Below are 17,259 nucleotides of genomic sequence, written 5' to 3'. Positions count from 1 at the left end.
ACACTCTCCCCGTACAATATGGATAGAAGTACAGTACACGTATATTTATACTAGATATGTAAGCCCGTTAAAAAAAGAAAAGAAAAAATACAACTCGTTTACTTAGAAAGTATGCTTTATGCTAAACTTCTAAAGTGAATGTGGTATTGTAGTGACTAATATCTATCAATCCCTAAATTTCAGTCAGATCGGACTAGCAGTTTCCGGGAAAAGGTAGAACTTAAATACTGATCCCTATTAATACGTAACTATGCATCGAAAGGAGAACATAATGCTTAATTCGTTGCACCTTATCATATCAATGGTCCATACAAAATTTTAGCCAAATCGGTTCATTAGTTTCTGAGAAAACTTCTAGAGTAATTGTGATATTGTGATGACAATTAAGTTATATTAACCCCTAACTGTGCATCGAACGGATACCATAATGCTTAGTTCATTGCATTGTAGCATAATAAAGGTTCATACAAAATCTCAGCCAGGCCTACGTAGTATCCGAGAAAAAGCGGAACGAAAGATATATAGACAAACTAAGAGAAGTATAATATATATATATATATATATATATATATATATATATATATATATATATATATATATAAAAGTGAAATTGTCTGTCTGTGTGTGTTTGTGTGTGTACATTTCCCTACCAAACTACTCTGTCAATTTTCAGTCTACAGACTCGAGATTTGACATAATGGGTATTGAGATTTGGGAAAATCTTTTTAATCGGTTTTCGGCAAGGGATCAAAGTTTAACTTTGAAAACTCTACAAAACTTCTTTGCCAATTTTGGGTATAAACACTTGAAATTTTAAATGTAGTTTACTTGGACATGGATCAAACTTTTTAATTTAATTTGAGCCCAAAAAAGTAAATGTTAAGGGGTCAAAATTGGGGTCAAAGTTAAAAAAATCTTGACCTCTGCGGTCTCTACCAAATTACTCAGACAATTTCTGATATAAACATTTAAAATTTTACATAAAGTGTATTCAGAGATAGGGCAAGCTTTTTAATCGGTTTGGGTCGAAAATTTGAGCTGTCAAGAGGATTTGACCTTTGCAGTGTCTAGCAAACTATTCAGCTAATTTTGGGTCTAAACATTTGAAATTTTCACATAACGGGTATACAGACATGCGGCAAGAATTTTAATCAGTTTTGGGGCGAAAAATTGGCTGCCAAAAGGTCAAAGTTGAAAGAGTTGACCTTTGCAGATTCTTCCAAATTCCTCCGCTAATTTTAGGTGTAAAGATTTGAAATTTTAGATGTAGGTAACTTCACCATGAGTAAAACTTTGTATTTTGATTTGAGACCAAAATAATAAATACTAAGGGGTCAAAATTAGGGTCAAAATTAAAAAAATTACCTCTGCGGTTCCTATGAAATTACTCAGACAAATTTTGCTCTAAACATTTGAAATCTTACATAAAGTGTATTCACACGTAGGGCAAGTTATGAATAGTATATAGGGCCCGAGCAAAGTCGGGCTGAACTGCTAATATATCTATAAAAGTGAAATTTTATGTGTGTGTGTTTGTGTGTCTGTGTGTGTACATTTCCCTACCAAACTACTCTGCCAATTTTCAGTCTACAGACTCGAGATTTGACATAATGGGCATTGAGATTTGGGAAAATCTTTTTAATCGGTTTTCAGCTAGAAATTTGGCTGGCAAGGGATCAAAGTTCAACGATTTAACTTTTGAAAACTCTACCAAACTCATTCGCCAATTTTGGGTCTAAACACTTGAAATTTTAAATAAAGATTACTTGGACATAGATAAAACGTTTTCTTTTAATTTGAGCCCAAAACAATAAATACTAAGGGGTGAAAATTGGGTGCAAAGTTTAAAAAATTTGACCTCTGCGGTTTCTGCCAAATTACTCAGCCAATTTCTGGTCTAAACATTTGGAATTTTACATAAAGTGTATTCAGACATAAGGCAAGCTTTTTCATTGGGTTGTAGCCAAAAATTTGACTGTCAAGGGGTAAAAGTTCAAAAGATTTGACCGTTGCGGTTTCTAGCAAACTATTCAGCCAATTTTGGGTCCAAAATTTGAAATTTTACATAAAGGGTATTCAGACATGCGGCGAGCTTTTTAATCTGTTTTTGGGCAAAAATTAGGTTGCCAAAGAGGTCAAAGTTGAAAGAGTTGACCTTTGCAGACTCTACGAAAATCCTCCGCCAATTTTGGGTCTGAACACTTGAAATTTTAAATGTAGGTTACCTGGACATGAGTCAAACTTTTTAATATATATATGTGCATGTGTATATATGCATATAAAGTTATGGACAGTACATAGGGCCCGTGCAAAGCCGGGCTGAACTGCTAGTACATAATATAGCTTTATGTATAATATTAACTAGTGTAAAACGCCTTAATTTTATGAACTAATTTGTGTAATAATTACCGACTTAATTGTAACTGAAGGATTCACGTTTCCATGGCGATAGTTAAGCTACTAAATATCAACGTCCAGACGATCGACACGGAAACAGAATGATTTGGTTGCAATTTGATTTGCAATTTTATTTTGCGCCGGGTTTTTAATTTTGGCCGTGTCTGAACGCATCTGACTAGAATTGAAGGTTGTATAAGAAAAGGGCCAAACGTGACAGACCAACAAACACACTTTTTCAAACTTAAACGTGTCAGCCAACAAAAACCCAATTCTTAACTTACGCCTTTTATAAAATGATCCACCAAATGAGGAATAAGTTTTGCACAATAAATAAATAAATAAATAAATACATCGAGCACCTGTCTTGACCTACTTTTGTGAGCCTTGTCTAGATATGTGTCGGCGTAAAGTTGGGGTTAAGGTGTGCAGAATGCAGAGTAAACGCCACTGTGCAATGTATAGTAGAATAGTGAACTGTGTGAATTAGTAGCATATTAGAAATTAATGTGCGAGACGAAAGGGCACAGTAAATTTACAAAGTTGATATAAGCCATGCCGGGGCGAAATCTACTTAGGAACTGATTTGTTTTGTATCGTCTAAAAACTTGCGAAACATAGAGAAAATACTTATCAAGTTTTGACTAAGAGGACAAATTTCCTATAAACAATTTAAATGAATTTTATCCAACAGTTTCATCAACATAAAACATGGATCTGCAAGAGTTGTAAAAATAGGAATAAGGAATAGGTCGAGTCTGCCGATATCTACCTATTTACTTATATGTAAAAGTCGATTTTTATGAAATTTCACACAAATGTACTTTATGTATCTGGCAGTGTTCTTAGTTACTGTTGTGGGGACATACACACCCTTATAATCACTAAGATGGACTTATTCATTAGCCACATAAGCAGCAAGTATAGACCGCTCAATGAGAGCTATCTGGATGTCGTACAGAGACCTCCCCACGGACTTACTAATCTTCCTGTATCACTAACCCTGTTCTGGATATAAATGTTCTTCGTATTCTCACCAGTCGTCGTGTTTTCTTACTTTCACATTTCCCGACTCCACTACAGTTATGTTTTACATAGGAATGTACTGAATAAGGATTAATAATCGATAATCAACAAAAAAAAAAAATCCGGTGAAAGAAGGAACAAACGATTTTGATCAAAGTTAACATCTTACACAACCTAACATCAGAAGTGAATTTAAGAAGTTTTATTACCACACAAGTAGAAAGGGCCGGCATATAAAATCAGCAGTAGGTTCTTTGATATGACAGGGGCTCGTTTGATATGAATGTTTCTGTTTCAAGCACAATTGAGCCATGATACTTGATTTTTTCATTTTAAACTTAAATTCAAGGCATTATTACTGCACAAGCAGAAAAGCCAGGCATATAAAATCAACAGTAGGTTCTTTGTTATGACAGAGGCACATTTTAAACTTTAATTCGAGACATTATGTATATATAAAAAAATTATGCAACTAACTGCAATGTAAACTATGTATTGTGGATTAAGTCACTGCAGGGAGGCATATGAAGCTTCCTGTCGGTGCATCGCGGTGGGTTCTCAATCGATTTAATTGAAAAATGGGCGATTTCATCGATTTCGATGACAATAAAATATGAAAGTGTGAAACATTCGTTGATCATCATTCAATCCCATGCAACGTCGTGTTTCTCATCTAGGGTAATATAGAATATAATCTCGTCCACGTGTTCCATCTGGTCTAGAAAAAAAAAAACATGTTTGAGGCAAAGAGAGAGCTATAACGTCTTGTCGTATTAGAATCTCAAAGGAACTTTTTTCTCACCACTCGCCCAAGTCCTGAAGAGAGAGGAAGCAAAAATACGCATGTTGTTAACAAGACGCTCAAAGTCTAACTCTTCGTAAAAGACGCGAAATGATTTAGTCAGAAGTGTTATCACAAACAAAATGTTTTTGACAAAAATGTCATCAATCGCTACGTGAATAGGAACATGCAAGTGTAATAGAAAAAAACAAAACAAAACAAAAAACAACAAAAAACAACAACAACAACAACAACAACAACAACAACAACAACAACAAAAACAACAACAACAACGTAACCAGGGACCGGAAAAACTATTTAATCCTATAGTCGTTATATTCCATTGTGCGAGCCAAGCTTACTACAGAAAAAAAAAATATGACTAAGAACTGTATGCACGAGATTCCACGTAAAAGTGGAAAAATATACCAAAGTGAGAAATCTACTAAAAGTACATTTAGAAGAACATCGAAAAGCCGTAGTACGTGGAGGGATTGAAAATTCGGATATGACTGGCCATATATGGGCGGGAAGGGGGGGGGCTCTACCTTTATGTAAAAATCATAGCGGAGAAGAGTAAGACGACTCAAAGAAGCAGCAAATATGTTAGGTGACGATGAACTTCTTAGTAGACCGAGTATAGAATTTAACACGATTTGGTAATCGTTAATTATAAACAATGGATACCCTTCACAGTAGAACCCCGGGATACGGTGGCCTTAGGATACGGTTTTTTTTTTTTTCAGGTTAATACTGTTGCCACATCTGGGCAGGAGCTGCTAGAAAGGACTTGTCCTGCCTTGATAGAGTTCAAAATAGATTTCGTAGCCTCGTAGGAGATGTCATTTTCTCTTCCTTGCAACCTCTATCTCACAGAAGAGATGTTGCGAGTTTGTCTCTGATGTATCGTTATTTTCATGGAAAGTGTTCGACTGAGCTTCAATCTATGGTCTCCCCTCGCAAAACTTTCACAAGAAACACCCGTCTAGCTGTAAACACTATCAATAATTCCCCCCACTCTTTATCTGTGCCTAAACCTAAACGTAGATTCCATGAACAAAGCTTTTTTATTAGAACTGCACGCCTGTGGAATTGTCTTCCGTTTTCCTGCTTTCCGGCTGATTACAATATGGTTGTCTTCAAGTCTAATGTAAATAAGTTCTTGATGAGCCGTTCCATATAAGTTATCAAATTTAACAAATTTTCTCTTCCTTGCAACCTCTATCTCACAGAAGAGATGTTGCGAGTTTGTCTCTGATGTATCGTTATTTTCATGGAAAGTGTTCGACTGAGCTTCAATCTATGGTCCCCCCTCGCAAAACTTTCACAAGAAACACCCGTCTAGCTGTAAACACTATCAATAATTCCCCCACTCTTTATCTGTGCCTAAACCTAAACGTAGATTCCATGAACAAAGCTTTTTTATTAGAACTGCACGCCTGTTGAATTGTCTTCCGTTTTCCTGCTTTGCGGCTGATTACAATATGGTTGTCTTCAAGTCTAATGTAAATAAGTTCTTGATGAGCCGTTCCATATAAGTTATCAAATTTACCAAATTTTCATTACTAATGATTACTATATTGCCCAATTTCTACTGTACACTCTTTAACCCTTATCCTTGAGTGGCCTCTTGGCCTTGATAATGTGTTGATACCTATGAAAAAAAAAAGTCCAATGTGAACAAGTTCTAATTGAATCGTCCCCCTAAGTAATCCAAGTTACAAAATTCCCACTGTTTACTATGCTAAAATCACAATGACTAATGTATACCTATTAACCCTTATCCTTGAGTGGCCTCTGGGCCTTGATAAGTGGTGACACCCATGTAAAAAAAAAAGAAAAAAAAAAAAGGTTACTATGTGGAATACGATGTTTTTCCGGGCCCCTGGTTACGTTATTTGTCCTGCCATACGGTGTTATATATCATGTTATTTTATTATATGCATATGTATTATATACTGTACTGTATTTTGTAATGCCGTATCCCGAGGTTCTACTGTAAAGTAATAGACAGCAGCAACAACAACAACGACAACAATAATATATATATATATATATATATATATATATATATATATATATATATATATATATATATATATATATAGTGATACTTACATCTAGAAATAAAATAGGTTTAAGGCTCCTGAAATTCGTAGTAGAATTGTCCGCAAGGACCCGTGACGCAGTGGTTAAAGTACATGGGAAAATTCAATTGTGAAATTCATCTGAATATTGAATTGAATATTAAATCCCCAATGTGGTCGACCGAAAATACAATTGCGAATTACTTGATAGGACCTCTATCCTATAATAACTGATGGAACGAAAGCACACAACCCCCGTGAATTTAATAGAGGGTTCCATTCGAAATTCCATGCAGATTTCCAGCTGTTCCAGAAGAATTGCCAAGTTCGACAGAAACATCGCCAAGTTCGACAAGATACACCCGAAGAAGGTCGGAGTTTACATCGACCGAAACGTTGTGAAAATGACACTCAAGATGAGAACAGTAGTCTGAAGAATGCAAATAATGCACGAGACAATCAATAATTAATTCAAAAGCGTATGTGCTTTTTTTTTCTGTGTTAAGAGTAAATAAAAATTTCGCAATTTCATGTGACTGAAGACTAACATGCTTTTATTATTTACTCAAGATTTGCATTTAAAAGAAGGGAACACAATTTGATTTATACTTTATTTTTGAATTTTATTCAATAAACATGTACGTAAAATTATTTAAAAACTAAAGAAAAAAATTAATTTAAATTTTCAACTTTCAGACCAAAAGTTCAACCTTTAGACCCTTATCAGAAAATATAGTTTAAAAAATGTAACATAATGTTTGCTGTATTATCGAGGACGAAAGATTGTAAAAATAATCTCACTTAAAAAATATTTTAAAACGGCTTCACTTTTAACTTAAAAATAATGTCACATGTGAATTAGTAATTACATACACTTTTAATATATGTTGGTTGGTTGTTTCTGTTTTACAGCATATCAACCCTTTTAGGTTATTTAATGCCGAATCCAGTGATTTTTAAGAAAAAGTTTTTAATAGAATATATTAGTTTTTTTTTTCAACTTAGTTTCTATTTAACCCATAGTTGGGACCCTAACAGGTACTACCACTCCAGATCAGAGTGGATCTGGGAGCAATGACAATTAAGAATTTTAATTTTAAGAAAAAGTTTTTAATAGAATATATGTTTTTTGTTTGTTTGTTTTTTTTTCAAGTTGGTTTCTATTTAACTCAAAGTTGAGACCCTAACAAGTACTACCAGTATTAGACACAATTAAAGGGTGGCTCCACACTCCCCAAAGCCCGCAAGCTGGGGCCTCACCATCGGATATAGTTTAAGGTCATATCCAGGACCATTAATATATGTAAAACTTCAGTATTTTCCCCGCAAAATAATTAACGTAGTACACGTTTACACATGTATTAACATTTAGACATTCGGGACCCAAACGTTGTAGACTCAATCGCAAAGGAGACGAAGAATAGAAAAGAACTTCAACTCGCTGTTTCAGGTTTTAAGAAAAAACTTTATTCCTCATTCTCTCATCTCGCGTGGCTTCTTGCTAGGTGCTCGTTGGTCTGTGTACACATTCTTTTTATAGTCTTCTTCTTTTTCCTTGCCATGACGTCACTTCGCACATGGCTCGGCATTTGCATACAACCGCCATACTTGCGTCCGCGCTCTGTTACAAAAATACTTCCTTTTGAATTGCATGTGTTCAAAATGGAGGAAACTATGTTCTGCATCTCCTTTAATGCAATTTTATGTACTAGAGAGTCACCGTTTTTCAAGGCCAAAAAGCTACCCAAGGATTATGTTTATGGAATTTTTCAGATGGACGATGAAACAACACCATAAAGATTGATAATGGTAATTAAAACTAGGTAGAATTTGATTATTTAAGAGGGCGGTTCAACAACAATTTATTAGCATCAAACTTGAAAATAAGCATGATGTAGTTCATTGTGAAGAAGTTCATGGTGTTGTGTTCCACAAAAGGATAGTTCCGTGAAAGAAACATTGTGTATGTAAGTTTCGTTTTAGTTTTAGGTACACGAAGGAAGGTAAGAAAATTATTTACCATGGTTTCAGATAGACGAGTTTTTGTTGTAGATGTTTTACAGGAATGGGCTGGCACAGATCGGGGCTCAGTCGAGCACCTCCTATGAAAATAGTACAGTATAGAGAAAGATATGTAAACTTTCTTCTGTGAGAAATAGAATTTGAAGAAGAGAAGAGGGCGTCTCTTACTAGATCGCGAAGTCAGTTTTGTATTCTATGAATACACGAAATGATGGCCTGAACGCCAAAGATGTGGAAACAATATTCCATCTTAGGACGCATTTCACTGTTGTACAAGAGATTGCGTCAAGAATGATATTTCCTTTAAGCTAAATTTGTAACACAAGAGAAAGAGAACAACCACGGAGAGACGAGATAACGTTTGAAATCTCGTGAGAGACCCGGAGAACGTTTTAGATCAAATGGGTGACGTCACAGTTGTACCAATAAGGAAATAAAAAGAAATAAAGAACACGCGAGTTAAGGTTATTTCCTATTTTTGTCCTTGGTTTCCTTTGCGACTGAAACTGAACATGTGTGTTGGTTCCCAGACAACGTTACAAATTTTGTCTTCATTTTTCCCTTATACTTCACCGGCATTGTTTATTTCGATTCTTTGCCTTTTCGGAACTATATGTGGTTCAGAAAAACCCTTTACGGCAGCTTCACGACATTACCGATCCTCAGAAATATACTAATGTTTATCATAGCACGGATGTAAACTTAAACGGAAAAGCGTAATGGGCCATGTTTAATATGGTACGAGGTGTTCTGTAGTGCATTATAATATTTTGGACAATGATTAAAAGTGTTTTATGATCATGAGAATAGCCTAAAAGAAAAATCAGTCAATCAGTGTAAAACACCATGTTTAATTTAGTCCGAGGTGTTCTGTAATGTATTCTAGTATACTGAAGAATAATTAAATGTATTGTTAATAGAGTTCACTTCTGATAACCAAACCCTCTGATAGTCGTTTAATTTTAATATAATCATTATGCAAGGTAGAATTTAATTTAATCTTAGGGAGCGGTATTATTTATTTTCAAAACCTACTTTAGTATGTATGAGTCAGTATGGAGTTAGAAATGAACTAACGTACGATCATGTAAAAATAATTACATCTGTTAAGGACTCCACAAGGTGAAATTAAGGTAATGAGATGAATTAATGGATAAAAGGCGAAGCCGTTTCGTATTTTTTTGCTGGAATACGTATTTGAGAGCTGCAGTGTGTCCGGAATAAATGTAATAATTTTTGAATCGGCGATGTAAAGTACGCATAGTTTCACGAAACATACTTTAGTAAGTGCTGTAAGTGGTGACTGTAAAAGATTTGTTTAGGAAGTGTTCATTTGTTTTTCTATTTGGTACTGAAGATAGAGGGGAAAAAAGAGATCATTTTATTATATAGAATGTGCGAGGTGCTGATGGATAAGTGTTTAGCAACTCAGCTGTCAACTTAGTTAGGCTTAGTTAGAAACAAGTTCGTTGCACAGATATACTTTCATTCATGATGTAAGTTACCTTCATGTGGTCCTATCGTAAGTAATCTATATCTTTCTAACAAAACTTCTAACATGAGAGAAACCAATACCAACAATAGAACACTAGAACATTTTTTTATTACGAAAGAAATGAATAAAATAATTATATATATATATATATATATATATATATATATATATATATATATATATATATATATATATGACAACAATCTCTCTCTCTCTCTCTATATATATATATATATATATATATATATATATATAGTCATCACTATATATTAGATCATATGGTATCACTTGAAGAATACATAACGTAATTAAATCCTTCTAAAGTAAGAGAAAATTTCAGGTTGTCCTCGACGGTCGTACATCTAAACAATATAATATAAATACGGGGGTACCTCAGAGGTCTATCCTTGGACCTTTATAATTCTTGATATTCATAAATGACCTCCCTGATAAAATTGTTTCTAAGATGGGTATATTTGCTGATGACACCACACAATAGCAAGCACGAGGGGAAAACAAATGAACACATATCTAAGGAAATGGCAGACGCAGTAGAGGATGACCTCAAATCTGTAGTGGAATGGGAACAAAAATGGAGGGTTACATTCAATGTTGCCAAGACTAAGCTTGTTTTCTTCAATAATTACAAGAAACCTTCTCAACCACATATAGCAATGGGCAAGAATACATTACCCGAAAGTACTTCCTTTAAACTCCTCGGCCTAACGTTTACAGGGAACATGAACTGGAATAGATACATTGAGAGCATTGCCAACGCTGCTGCGAAGAAGGTGGGCTCTCTCTACCACGCTAGAAAACTACTTACGTCTGAATGTATTCTGTAAATCTATAAGGCCACCCTTTTGCTATGTATTGAGTACTGCTGTCACATTTGGGCTGGTGCATCTGCTACTTGTCTCTCACTTCTTGACAGGGTTCAAAAGATATCCTGAACTGTCATCTAGGCTTCATCTTCTGTTCCATTGACGAAATGTTGCATCCCTCTGCCTGTTGTACAAGTACTTTAACGGTGAAAGCACTTGTATCCCCTCGACGTAAACACCCCTGACAAACCCGACAAGCAGCTAAATCCCACCTCTTCACAGTAGAGATCCCTAGGTGTAAGAAAGCCTTCTACTCCAATAGTTTCTTCCTCAGAACTCGCCTACGGGTTTCTGCTTTCCCAACTGTACTGACATGCAGTTCAAGTGTAATATGAACAAACATCTTTCCACTCATCTCCCTTCATAATACCCCTGCAACTTATGTCCCCGGTAGTAGTCCCCTACTTAAAAGTGGTACTGTGCCTTGTTTGGGGTGAAAATGGAATAATATATATATATATATATATAGTAATCCACATACAGTACTGTGTCACTGTATCATAGGTCATCAATGCGGCTAGACTAGCAACTACCTCAAACCAGTATTGAAACTTCTCACCGTTACGCTATTTGGCTGTTGCTAAGATGCGAAATTACAATGTTTAAACATTATCCAAACGTCTAAGCTCTATTTACACAAAGTGCATTGCTTTGTACTCTAGCGGCAGTTTGTTATTTTGATATATATATATATATATATATATATATATATATATATATACTCGTTTTTTTTATTCAAAAGTAATGGACTAATGAATTCAACGAGGTTGTTAGATAGTGCTCAATAAAAAGAGCTGATAATACTTGTTTATTGTTATATAAACATGCTCACATCCTGCTGCTACAAATAGCCACTTGTTTCAATCAAACAACAGTTCAATGAATAATACCAATTATTCATTGAACTTTTGAATAGTCAAGTCGCTGCCTGGTGATATCTGTTGTTTGATTGAAACAACTGGCTATTTGTAGCAGCGGGATATGAGCATGTTTATATAACAATAAACAAGTATATATATATATATATATATATATATATATATATATATTGAGTATAAAGATTAATAATTGTAAATTATGAATAAGTTTCAAAAGGATAGATCAACAAAAGCAAATATATCTATTAAGATAAATATACCTAATGAGTATATATATCTACAGTACTATGAGCACTTTTCTTTATTAATACATTAAAATAAACTTTGCTCTTTTAGATTCCGCGTCTTATTCGCCCCTCTCTTTCTCTCTCTTTTACTATATATATATATATATATATATATATATATATATATATATATATATATATATATATATATATATATATATATATATATATATATATATAGTAAAACTGGTAATTAGTAAAAACCTTAAGAGAGTGCCCAATATTATTGCATAGCAAATATGTGTTTTATTTTTTTATTACCATTTTATCTGTTTGGTTACATATGTTTCGGATGTTGGACCATGTTAACGATCCAACAGCCTCGTCAGACCTTACAGAAATGGTTGTTAGTATTTGGAAAAAGTGTTTTAGAGGAAATACGAGAAAAAATGAATATATATTTGTATATCTATATCTATGTGCACATGTATGTGCATGCGTGAATCTGGGTGTTAGTGTCTGTATATATATATGTATATCTATGTGTATGCATTGCTGAACGTATATATACAGGTATAGCTATATCTGAGTGTATATGCACGTATGTGTTTGTATGTACATATATGCCTATATCCACAATACATTTGACACTGAAAATAAAGTTAAGTATAATCACTGCCCAAAGCGCCATGTTAGGAGCCCATCCCATATATATATATATATATATATATATATATATATATATATATATATATATATATATATATATATATTACACAGTGATCACCACTTATTAAGGCCCGGAAGCCACTCAGGGATAAGGGTTATTGCAAGTACATTACGTTAGTGTGGAGATTTGATGAAGTGTTTAATTAAGGGGGCGGTTCATTAGGAATTTGTTAACATTGGACTTGAAGACATCCAAGTTGTAGTTCGGAGGGAAGCAGGCAGACGGAACAGAGTTCCACAGGCGTGCAGTTCTAAGAAAGAAGCTTTGTTCATGGAATCCGCGTTTTGATTTAATCACAGATATAGAGTGGGGGAAATTTTTCACAGTGGATTCAGCTAGACGGGTGTTTTTCGTGAAAGATTGGCGAGGGAGGACCAGAGATTGGAGTTCAGACGAGTACCTGCCATGGAAATAACGATAAAACAAGGATAGGCTCGCAACGTCTCTTCTGTGGGAGAGGGGTTGCAGGGTAGAGAAAAGGGCATCCCCCACTAAGCCACGAAGTCTATTTTGTACTCTGTCAAGGCAGGATAGGCTGTTTTTAGCAGCTCCTGCCCAGATATGGCAACAGTATTCCATCCTTGGACGTACTTGGCTTTTATATAGATAGAGAATTGCATCAGTAGTGAGATATCTTCTGGAGCGGTAGAAGGATCCCACCATCTTTCCAGCGACCTTGGCAACAGACTTGATGTACGTGTTCCATTTCAGATCAGGAGTAAAGGTCAAACCCAGAAGCTTGTCAAAACACGGGACCTCACCCAGACGAGAGCCATCCATCACAATTGATGCCAGCTGGGGATCAGAGCGTTGATGATATATATATATATATATATATATATATATATATATATATATATATATGAACTTAACGGAACTACAAGAACCCCTGACTCACTATAACTTAACTACCACTCTCATAATCTTTAACCTTTAAACCTTTATATCCTCTTTTTTTAATCTCTCATTTTTTAATTTATTCTATCTCTATTCCTATCTTCTTCCTTACTTTTATTTAGATCCCTAAAATTTTTTTCTAGATACTATAACTTAATCCGTATCCAATAAGCAAAGCAAATCAATACACACCCCTAAATATTAAACCAACATGTATTTTGAAATATCCTACAATGCGTCTACCTAACCCCGCATTATTAACTACACCCGTTTATTTATATTTTTTATTTATTTATCCTAACTTTACTTTATTTACTTAGTATAAATATACACATGTCTCTCTCTCTCTCTCTCTCTCTCTCTCTCTCTCTCTCTCTCTCTATATATATATATATATATATATATAAATATACAGACATATATATATGTCTGTATATTTATATTTTTATGAATATGTATATTTATATAATTGTATATCCGTGTATATGGGTATATGTGTATGTATGTATGTATGTATGTATGTATGTATGTATGTATGTATGTATGTATGGATATGTACATCTACTTCTTACTGGAGATCTATATCTCCACGTATATGTATATATATATATATATATATATATATATATATATAGGTGTGTGTATACATGTGTATATGTATATATATGTATATGAGTATGCATATGTGTATAGGAGTTGTGTGTATGTCTGCATATAGATGCATGTATGCCTGCATATACATTGTTTATATATTTATATATATATATATATATATATATATGTATGTGCGTATGTGTATGTATGTGGATGCGTAGAAATGTACATATGTATGTGCCTGTATGTATGCGTATTTGCGCATGCGTTGGCGTATGTATTAACCCTTAACTACTTAAAAACAACTCATTGTCAACTGGAATGAACAAAGTCGACTTATAGCGACTAAGAATCTTTTAAATGGAACCTTTTACTTGTCAAACACACATGACACTTACACAAACCCTTTCTCTCTTCCTCCCTCCCTCCCTCCCTCCCCCTCTCTCTCATCTATTGCATATACCTGGCTAAACAACCAAAAAGCAGTCAAAATTTTAAAACCTAAAAATTGAAATTCCTCCCCCTCCTTCCTTACCCCATTTTTTTTACCTTTTTAATTCTCTCCGCCTTCCTGTATCCATATATCTCCACCCACCTACCTGAATCTGCTACTCTCCCACACACACTACAATCTAATGCATTTAAATCTTCAAACCTTAAATATTGTCGATATCCGTCTCTCTCCTCCTTATTATCTCTTACCCCCCTTTTTTTCTCGTATTTCCTCTGAAACATTTCTTCCAAATACTAACAACCATTTCTGTAAGGTCTGACGAGGCTGTTGGATCGTAAACATGGCTCAACGTCCAAAACTTATATAACCAAACAGATAAAATGACAATAAAAATAAAACACACACACACACACACGCACACACACACATATATATATATATATATATATATATATATATATATATATATATATATATAACTACTTAATTTACTCACATAAAATTAATATACGAAAGTATACATTGTGTAATAAATTGCGAACAGACGGGCTTACCTGACAAACGCTCGAGGTGTGCATTCTGCAAAGCGGGCACGTCCAAAGAAAAATGGCAAGATGGCGGCGGCCGGTTAATATTGCCAAGTAATCACGCAAAATCTCGTGTTCTCTCGCACACACGAGAGTTCAGCTTAGCATAAAAATGGGTCACTATAAGCAAGAAGGGAGAAGGAAAAACGTAGTCAAGAAAAGACGACGCTTCTGACGACTGAGAAGAAAAAAGAAGAAAAAGAGCAAGAAGTAGAAGAGGAAGAAGAGAACGATACATGAGAAGACGAGGTGTGTGCGGTTTTGAGTAAATCGAAACAGACAGAAAAAAAAAACTCTGATTACAAGCTATTTCGGCTTTGGTATGGAGAAATTTGACATCAGATTACTTCCGTAATTCGATGACTCCCCCACTGGTCCCGCAGTGGTCGAATGGCTGGAAAAGGCTGAGCGCGTTTGCCGGTTGTGCAAGATTAAAGACCCAGCTATGGTTATCCCATTGAGACTCACTAAAGGGGCTTATGCCGTGTACCAGCAGCTAGGGGAGGATCCGACCATGGAGCAGATTACACAAGCACTATACGGGGCATTTGGTACAGACCCTTTTGTCGCCTGGAGGCAGTTTTCCGAACGCCGACTTGGGCCGGGGGAGACAGTGGATGTCTACATGGCCGACTTGAAAAAGCTTGCCACTCCCTTCGGCGGTGCAAGTGATCGCATATTGGCATGCGCCTTTTTGTCGGGACTTCCGGATGAGGCAAGTCGACTGCTGCGAGCATCGTCAAGACTCACTGAGATTGGATTGGAGGAGTTATTGGCGAGAGCACGAAACATCTTGAAAGACGATCGAGAACTAGTCTCCGCAGCTGTTGACATTATGGACTCGCCAACGAAGGGTCTACGATGCTATACCTGTGGTGGCCCCAACCACTTTTCCAGAGACTGCAAAAGCAGTACAAGGCGCACCCCTAATTATGGAGCACGACAAGTAATACGGTGTCACCAATGCAATAAGCCAGGCCACATAGCGCGGAATTGTCCGGGAAACGGGCAAGGGCAGGACGCCGCAGCACTAGCACCCTCCCCAACGCGGCATTGAACAAAGCGCTGCCTGCAGTAACAGTTCAAATTGATGGATGTGAACGTTCAGCGCTGGTTGACACCGGCTGTACCCAAACCCTTCTTCGAAAGGAGTCAATCTAGCGCTTCAGTGGCAGGCTAGAATCCTTCACATCATCACCGAATCCACGTGTGTGCATCGGTGGATGACCAATGCCTTGAACGGAAAAGCAAGTCTGACAACGAAGGCGTCGGCCGAAATGTTGATCCGGAGGCGGCTTGCTACCCTAACCAAAACCACTAAGGAATACGACTTGGTCATAGATGTGACACTGGTGCAGTCCTGTTTGAATCAGGCGGATCGTCTGACCAGAGTGCCACGCCGTTGGCTAGACCTGCCAAAAGAAGTGAACGAGTCAGCACCTGTAAATTGCGCTGCAGTGGGACATAGACTCAGCCCGGAGCATATTAATGATGTCCATTGCCAAAGCGGGCACCCCGGTGTAAACCGAACGCTTTACTTCGCCAGATTGGTTGACCCCTCTGTGTCTCGGAGGGCTGTGAAATCTGTTGTGGGAAGCTGCAACACCTGCCGATCGATCGACCCAGCACCTGTCCGGTGGAAGAAGGGAATACTCAGTGTGAAGCGTAATTGGGATAGGATTGCGATGGACATAACGCACTACAACGGGAGGCATTTTTTGACGCTTATCGACTGTGGACCATCTAGGTTTTCATTGTGGCGGCCCCTTCGCCGGCAGGACGCGGCTGCCATTATCCATGAGTTGGAAGGTGTGTTCCTCGAGCATGGCCCTCCTTCTGAGATACTCACCGACAATGGCCCCGCTTTTGTTAATGAGCCGTTTAAACAGTTTGCAGATCGCTGGGGTGTCCATCTGCGTTTTCGGTGTGCCCATGTTCCCAGTGGAAACAGGATTATTGAGCGCAATCACAGAACGGTTAAGACAATCGCAGCGCGGAAGGGGTGTACGGTACCTGAAGCAGTCTATTGGTACAACGTCACCCCTAAGGACGATGTTTCACCCTCCACCGCGCCAGCCAACGCGCTACATACATACCGTGTCAGGGTGAGAGGTTTGGAGAGCAGCTCACTACCCGAACCGGAGCCACCACAAAAGAACATAAAAGAAGGAGATGTCGTCTGGGTTAAAAAACCCCGAGG

This window comes from Euprymna scolopes, chromosome 10, assembly GCF_053919585.1.
Source record: "Euprymna scolopes isolate OS-2025 chromosome 10, ASM5391958v1, whole genome shotgun sequence".
Lineage (NCBI taxonomy): Eukaryota > Metazoa > Mollusca > Cephalopoda > Sepiida > Sepiolidae > Euprymna > Euprymna scolopes.
This window is presented reverse-complemented; position numbering follows the sequence as displayed.